Here is an 8,878-nt window from a genome sequence, read left to right on the forward strand (position 1 = left end):
GTTGGCGTGTTGGAAACAGCCCGCAGAGGCCCAGGCCCAGGGGAGGGGAGAGGCGAGGACCGGCCACAGCCTGCTTTTAAGAACTGCGTGTCGTTGAACCCCATCAGGCTGGTGTGAACCATCATTCGTGGTGTGGCTGCTGTTCAGCAAAGCGCAAAGGAGGCCTCGAATGGGAGAGACGCCCCGGCCCCCCGGGATGGTGGCAGGTTGTGCACGGGGGGTTTAAGGGCGGCGTGGGGGGCCGGCTGTCAGATGCTCCACCCGCCGCATAACCGATGGCAGGTAGGGGCGGCCGGGAAGACAGAGGAGGAGAAGGAGATGGGCCTGATTTACAGGCCCCCGGGAAGAAAACGCAGCCAAGATTTATGGCAACTCAAGTGACTCGTTGGAGCCGAGTTTATTATCCATTGCGTGCATCTGAATGTGTATTTATGACTTTCCCAATGGTCCTGTCTCGCTGAAAATTATGTCCCAGGAACACCAACAGCAGTCCATCTGCATTGAGGGAGGCTGATCGAGAGTGGAGTTCAAGGCTGCTCCCCGTCACCCAGGGAGGCCGGGGGGTGGGGGCTGGTCTCACTCGTGCATGCTCAGGTTCAAGAAGCGGACACGGGCAGGCAGGCGCTCTGAGCTGGGCCCTGCACTGGAGGCGGTGTGCAGAGCCGAACCCATCTCCTAGGCCCCTGCCTGAACCCCCCTGTGCCAGGCACTGAGCCGAGTGGTAGAACCCACAGTCCTGCTAAGGAGCAGACGGGGTGTGAAAATACTGACTCTGTCACATGACTGCTGGGTGTCCCTGGGCCAGCGGCTTAACCTTTCTGAGCTCGATTTCCTCACCCAGAAAATGGAAGGGACACTGATGGTGACCCCGGAGAGTCAACAAGCATCCAAGACGCTGCATGTGGACACCCATCATTCCTTAAGCGCTCACGGGTGTTGTGTTATTTTTCTGTTATCGTCACGGTTATTCTTCGAAGCATCTTATGCGATGTTTGGTACCACGTGAACGTCAGGCCTAACAACACAAGACAAATTTCGGGCCGAAGCCCCATTTAGTCAAAGAACGACCGCTTGCCTGCTTTGCACAGGCTGGGTACCAGGGAGGAAGGCCCCGCCAATCAGATAACCGCCTAAAAGCTCTTTTTCTCTTGGGACTTTATGAATACGTGGAGGAAATGATTGTCGACATGTAGGGACCCCTGAAAAGCGTACAAAATGTCCTTCCGGAATTGTCTTTCCGGAAGAAGGAGGACGCAGCATTTTTCCGCTGCCTCCTGTGCCCCAGTGGCTGAGTGTTTCTCCTGGGAGTTTTGGCTCTCCCACAATTCTGCCTGCAGTATTTGCTCGTAGCCTCAGGGAGAGGACCCTGAGCCAGAGAGGGGAGGGACACACGTCACAGGCTTACGTGGGACACTATCCGTGTGCCTGAGCTCACCTACAACTCTCCGCCCAGCTGCTGCTGCAGTCAGAGGGGGTGTGACACAGGGCCACCAAAAAGCATCTGCTACAGTCCACCCCTTGTGACGCTCGGATCTATTCGTGCCCACATTAAGTCCACTGGGATGCTGCGAGTCTTCAAGGTGGTGGACAGCCATAATCTCTAAAAAATTCAATACAGGATTCTGGGAGGGTGGAGTAGGAAGCACCAGGAATCTCTCTCTCTGCCTAGATGACCCTCTGCACTGGACAGAATCTGTCTGATGTGAGTATTTTGGGGCTCTGGAGTCTCCTGAAGGCTTCAACCTCCAAGGGAAGATATAGATGGTAAATGGCCACCGATTTGGGGATGAACGATAAGCCAAATGTGGTCCTTCTGCACAATGGAATGTTCTTCAACCACGAAGTGGAAAAAGCACTGATACCTGCCTGCTACAACATGCGTGAGCCTTGAGAACATGATGCTCATAAAAGAAGCCAGAGTGTGTGACTTCATTTGTATGAAGCATCCAGAACAGACAAATTCCGAGACAAAAAGCAGATGAGTAGTCTGGTGGGGGGGGGGGGACAGTGCAGGGGGTATGGAGTGATTAGGGGTGATGGGTAAATGATAAGGTTTTTTTGTTGTTGTTGTGGAGGGGGGCGATGAGAATGTTCTAAAGTTGATTGTCCTGATAGTTGCACAACACTGTGAATAGACTAAAAACCATTGAACTGTTCACTTTACGTGGGTGAGTTGTGTGACATGGGAATTCTATCTCAATAAAGCTGTTGTTGTTTTTTTTTAATGTAACTGTGGTTGACTTCAGTTACTTTAAAAAAATGTTTATTTGCTTTTTAGAGAGAGTGCAAGCTGGGGAGAAGCCGAGAGAGGGGAACAGAAGATCCAAAGCAGGCTCTGTGCAGACAGCAGACAGCCTGATGTGGGGCTTGAACTCATGAATTGTGAGATCATGACCTGAGCTGAGGTCAGACGCTTAACCAACTGAGCCACCCAGGTGTCCCGACTTTAGTAGCCGTGACCAATCCCCCACCCCATCTCCACGGCAGGCACCTATGCATGTATTCCTGGCATAGAGCTGGTGGGAGCCAGGGTTGGGGGAAACACCCCAAGACATTCAAAACAACTGCGTATTGGGGGAAAATTAGAAAGTGAACAGCATGCCCAAAGAAAGGCTCAACGAAGATCTGAGAACACTTTAAGTTTACACTTCGGTTTGATCTTCAGCACAGAGATAGCCTCTAATAGAAAAAAACGCAAAGACGATAAATAATCATAAAGAGAAAAGCCCAGCAAACCCAGGGGAAGGGAGAGAATAGATTTCCAGAGTTACCACAGAATTAGAGTCAAATGCCCAGCTCTCAACAATGACGACAAAAAATCACAAGGCATACCAAAGAAATCGGAAAACGGGGCCCGGTCAAAGGGAAAAAATAATTCGCCAGAAACTGTCCCTGAAAGTGACCTGACTGATGGCAAACACACCAGACAGAGACTTTAAAACATCTGTCTTAATGATGCTCAACAAACTACAGCAGGAGGCAGAGAAAGTCAAGAAAACAACGTGTGAACACGAGAGAAGTACTGTAAGGCGACGGAAAACCTGAAAGAAACCAGAAGGAAATTCTGGAGCTGAAAAGTCCGACAACGGAAATGAAAAACTCACTAGAGGGATTCCAAGCGGATTTGAGTAGGCAGAAGAAAAGAGCCTGAAGATAAGGCAAGGGAAAATACTGGGGCTGAGGAACAGGAACAAAAAAGATTGAACGAAAGTAACCAGAGCCCAAGAGACCATCTCAAAGACCAACATGGGCACCACGGGAATCCCAGAAGGAAGGAGTGAGGGGGGCAGAGAACGTTTGAAGAAATAATAGCTGGAAACCTCCCGAATTTGATGAAGGACATGAATGTAACTTCCAAGTTCTACGCACTTTACGTAGAATGAACTCAAAGACACCCCTACCGAGACACACTGTAATCCAAACTTTCCAAAGGCAAAGACGAGGGTGCCCGGGCGGCTGAGTTGGTTAAGCATCCAACTCTTGGTCTCAGCTTAGGTCTTGATCTCAGGGTTGTGAGTTCAAGCCCTGCGTGGCAGAGACAAAGAGAGAATTTTTTTTTTCAAGTTTATTTGTTTCTTTTGAGAGAGACGGAGACAGCGTGAGCAGGGAAGAGACAGAGAGAGAGACGCGGGGCGCAAACTCACAAAACCGCGGGATCACGACCTGAGCCAAAACCAAGAGTCGGATGCTTGACTGACTGAGCCGCCCAGGCGCTCCCAAAGGAAGAGTCTTGAAAGAAGTGGGAGAGAAGTGACCCTTCACCCATGATGGGTCCTCTCAATCAGATTGTCAGCAGATTTCTCATCGGCAACTTTGAGGCCAGAAGACCCGGGGCTGATATACTCAAAGAGCCAAAAGAATCCTCTGTCTGGCCAAACTGGCCTTCAGAAGTGAGGGAGAAATGAAGACACTCCCAGATAAACAGAAGCTGAGAGCGTGTATGACCATACAACCCACTCTGCGAGAAACGCCCAAGAGGGTCTTACGAGGTGGCATTGAAGATCACTAGGCAGCAACACGAAGATGTTGTTGAGATCATAAAGATCTCAATAAATAAAGCAGACGCACTGGCAATGATAAAAGCCACTGATAGCGTAACAATGGTTTGTAACCATACTTTTTGTTTGTTCGCTACACAATTCAAGAGACTGATGTATTTTGGGGGGTGGAGGGATGGGGCGGAATATGTGAAAGGGATTAAGGGTAAACTTGTCAGGATGAGCACCGAGTCACGTATAGAATTATTGAGTCACTATATTGTGCGCCTGAAACGAACATGACACTCTATGTTAACTACACTGGAAATTTTTCTTAAGGTTTATTTATTTATTTTTGAGACAGAGAGAGAAGGCACGAGTGGAGGAGGGGCAGAGAGAGAGGGAGAGGGAGAATCCCAAGCAGACTCTGCATCATCAGTGAGGAGCCCGACGCGGGGCTCAAACCCAGAAACCGTGCGATCATGACCTGAGTCGAAGTTGGACGCTTAACTGACTGAACCATCCAGATGCTCCTAACTACACTGGAATTTAAAAGAGAGAGACAGAGAGAGAGAGAGAGAGAGAGAGAAAGACTAATATATTAAAAAAACAAAACAGTGTAGGGATGGCTCAGTGGGTTAAGCATCCAATGTCAGCTCAGGTCATGATCTCGCGGTTTGAGTTCGAGCCCCGCATCGGGCTCTGTGCTGACAGCTCAGAGCCTGGAGCCTGCTTTCGTTTCTGTGTCTCCCTCTGTCTGCCCCTCCCCTGCTTGTGCTCTGTGTCTGTCTCTCTTTCAAAAATAAACATTAAAAAATGTTTAAAAAATATTAGTGTAATAACTAGATTACTGTAACTTTGGTTTATAACTCCAAATCTTGTTTTCTACATAATGCAGGAGACTAATGCATTTAAAGGAACTACAAGTTTGTGTTTTTTGCAAACACAAAGTATAAAGATGTAATTTTCTGACATCAGCACCTGAAAGGGGTGGGGCCAGAGCTATAAAAGAGCAGAATATTTGCGCTTTATTGATGTTCAACTGCCATAAATTCAGATTCGAGTGTTATAACTTTAGCACGTTACATACAATCCCCATAGTAACCCCAAAGAACACAGCTATAGAATAGACACAAAAGGAAATAAGAAAGAAATTTCAACATTTCAGTAAGAAATTCAACTAAACACAAAAGAAGACGGTGATGCGGGAGATGAGGGACACAAAAAAAGCTATAAAGCATATAGAAAACAAGTAGAAAAATGACAGAAGTCTCTCCTCATCAGTAATTACTTTAAATGTAAAGGAATTAAACTCTCCGATCAAGAGACAGAGACGAACGTAAGGAAACAACACAGCAAACAGACTCGCTCCAACAGGCATATTCAGAACAATCTACCCCAAACCGGAATATGTATTCTTCTCAAGTGCACAGGGAACATTTTCCAGGACAGTCTATGTTAGGCCACAAATTAAGTCTCAATGGATTTGAAAAGGTTGCTATCATACAAAGTATCTTCTCTGACCGAAAAGAGATGAAGTTAGAAATCTGTAACAGAAGGAAAACTGGGACATTCGCAAAATCGTGGGAATTATACAACAGAATTTTAAACAACCCATGGGTCAAAGAAGAAATCACAAAGGAAATGAGAAAATACTTGGAGAGAAAACAAAAACACAACATACCCGAAGTTATGGGGTGCAGCAAAAGCAGTACCAAGGGGGATATTTATAGTCATAAACACACTTACATTAAAAAAAAAAAACAAGAGGGGCGCCTGGGTGGCTCAGTTGGTCGAGTATCTGACTTCAGCTCAGGTCATGATCTCACGGTTCATGGGTTGGAGCCCAGTATCGGGCTCCGTGCTGACGGCTCAGAGCCTGGAACCTGCTTCGGATTCTGTGTCTTCTTCATTCTCAGCCCTTCCCCTGCTCCTATTCTCTCTCTCTCTCTCTCTCAGAAATAAGTAAATATAAAAAAAAAAAAACCAAACAAGAAAGAGTGCAAATCAACAATTTAACTTTATAACTTAAAGAATAAAAAAAGAAAAACAAACTGGATCCACAGCTAGCAAACAGAAAGAAATAATAAAGATTAGAGCAGGGATCAACAAAATAGAGAAGAGAAAAACAATAGAGAAAAATCAATGAAACCAGAAGTCAGTTCTTTGAAAAGTTCAACTAAATCGACAAATTTTTTAGCTAGTGACTAGGAAAAAAAGGGAGAAGATGCAAATTATTAAAGTCAGAAATGACAGCTGAGCTATTGCTGGATCTGCAGAAAGATTCTAAGACAGCACTACGAACAGCACTACCAACAAACTGAGTAGGGGCTGGTTGGCAAGCTCTTAGGGAGCATCCCGGGTGAGATTTGAAAGTGGTCCCGTTTACAGAGGACAAGGAGAGGCCAAAGAAAGGGGCAGGCCACTCCAGACTGGTAGATGGCAGGTGTAATAAACACGGGAAATTACCTACGAGGCTGGTCTTGGGCGGCTGCAAGACGAGATCTCCAAACTGCCTGCCATATCTTAGAAGTTTATACACACGGTGGTGCCTGGGTGACTCAATCAGTTAAGCGTCCTACTCTTGATTTGGGCTCAAGTCATGATCTCACGGTTCGTGCACTCAAGCCCTGTGTTGGGCTCTGCGCGGGCACCGTGGAGCCTGCTTAGGATCCTCTCTCTCCCTCTCTGTCTGCCTTCCCCCCCCCAAAATAAACAGATAAACTTTAAAAAATAAATTAATTAAAAAAATAAAGTTTATAGAGAGGTCTTCACTGCATTCAGTCACATATATCGGTCTGAATGCAACACCATTATCTCAAGACTCTGTCCTGGGAGCAGCCGCTGGGAGCAGAAAAGGCAAGTGAAACCCATATTCCAAGGATGGGAGAGGGGAGGGGACTGGGGTCCGGCCCATGGGTCAACCAGTGGTCATGTCTCCTGGATGACATCTCCCGACAATAACCTGCATAAAATGGACAAACTCCTGGAAACACAAAACCTATCAGCATTAAACTGCGAAGAAATAGAGGAGATTGAAGAAAAAAGGAGATTGAATCAGTAATTAAAAATCTCCCCACAAAGAAAATTCTGGACCCGATGGCATCACCAGTCAATTCTCCCAAACACCAAAAGAAGACCCAATACCAATTCTTCTCAAAATTTTCCCAGAAACCGAAGCGAAGGATCTCCTAACGCATTCTATGAAGCCAGCATTAATTACCCTATACCAAAGCCGGACAAAGACACTACAGGAAAAATAATACGCCAATATCTCTTACAAACATCAATGCAAAAATCTTCATTAAAAATACTAGCCAACCAAATTTGGCAACCTATTAAAAGAATCATAAGCCATGACCAAATGGGATTTATTCCTGGAACCACACAGATGTTTCAACATAGCAAAATCAGTCTGTGTAATATCTCACATGAACAAAATGAGAAACAAAAAACCCACATGATCATCTCAATTGATCACTGGACTGAATTATACCACCAGCGTTCCTGGGTCTCTAGCTTGCAGAGAGTCGACTGGGGACTTGCTGGGCCTCCACGGCGGCACGAACCAATTCCTATAATAAATCTCTTCTTCATCGCATCTCTGTCTGTATATCCTACCACCTCTTTTCCCCTGGAGAACGCTGACTAATGCAGCAAATGATTAGCATTTCCCTTAAGAATTATTAACATGTTCCTGGTTCTTCTCATGTGGAGTAAGTTTGGATTTTGTCCTGGAATTCTGAGCGTTATGTTAGGAAACTCTAGGTCCTATTAAAATCTTGTGATAAATGTTGATTTTTCTTTTCTTTTCTTTTTTTTTTAAGAAGGAAATCATCGTGGCTAGGTTCAGACCCCAAGTTGGGATCCTCCTCCATTGAGCTATGATTCCAAAGAAAATTCCATTTGTTTGGTTTTTTTTTTAATTTTTTTAACGTTTATTTATTTTTGAGACAGAGACAGAGCATGAATGGGGGGAGGGGCAGAGAGAGAGGGAGACACAGAATCGGAAGCAGGCTCCGGGCTCCGAGCCGTCAGCACAGAGCCCGACGCGGGGCTTGAACTCACAAACTGCGAGATCATGACCTGAGCCGAAGTCGGACACTTAACCGACTGAGCCACCCAGGCACCCCAGAAAATTCCATTTGAAAAAAACCTTTGCCATGCTGGCTTGGTCCACGGTACGTGTGCATTGCCCAGGGGCCAGTTTGGGACCTCGGTAGTGGTCTACACTAGGGGTTGGCCTACTACACCCCACAAATCAAATCCAGTTTGTGGTTTGTTTTTGGAATAGCTTATGAGATAAAACTGGTTTTTATATTTGTAGGAGAGAGAGAGAGAGAGGAAGGAAGGAAGGAAGGAAGGAAGGAAGGAAGGAAAGAAGGAAGGAAGGACTATGTAGCAGAGAACATATGTTACTCACAAAGCCTAAAATACTGACTCTCTGGCCCTTTATGGAGAAAGTTGTCTCATCTCAGTTCTCAAAGCCTTTGCTAGGCTGTTTCATGTTAGTTCCACGCACGCACAACTCGGGCCTTGGGACTTTGTGCACACATTTAAAGAATCCTTTTTCCCCGCTCTGTCCTCTCCATGACTTCCCCTACACTCTCCAAACCTCCAAGACCCCCTTTTCCTGGTTCTCTCCCTAGAAAGTCAGGGTTTGGGGAGGAGGTAAGATGGCGAAGTAGGGGGACTGGGATTTCCCTCGTCCCTCAAGCACGGCTCTATTGGGGTCAGAACGCTAGGGACACGCAGGAAATCAAATCTGCAGAGTGACAGATTGCCACTGGTGGAGGGAGACAGCCGGGCGGGACAGAGGCGTGTAGATGCGAACTGGGGGAGATAGAACAACATAGGCATGGAGGAGAGGGAACCCCTTCTGTGGAGAGACTGAAGGGAGA

The sequence above is a fragment of the Acinonyx jubatus genome, chromosome E3, assembly GCF_027475565.1.
Source record: "Acinonyx jubatus isolate Ajub_Pintada_27869175 chromosome E3, VMU_Ajub_asm_v1.0, whole genome shotgun sequence".
Lineage (NCBI taxonomy): Eukaryota > Metazoa > Chordata > Mammalia > Carnivora > Felidae > Acinonyx > Acinonyx jubatus.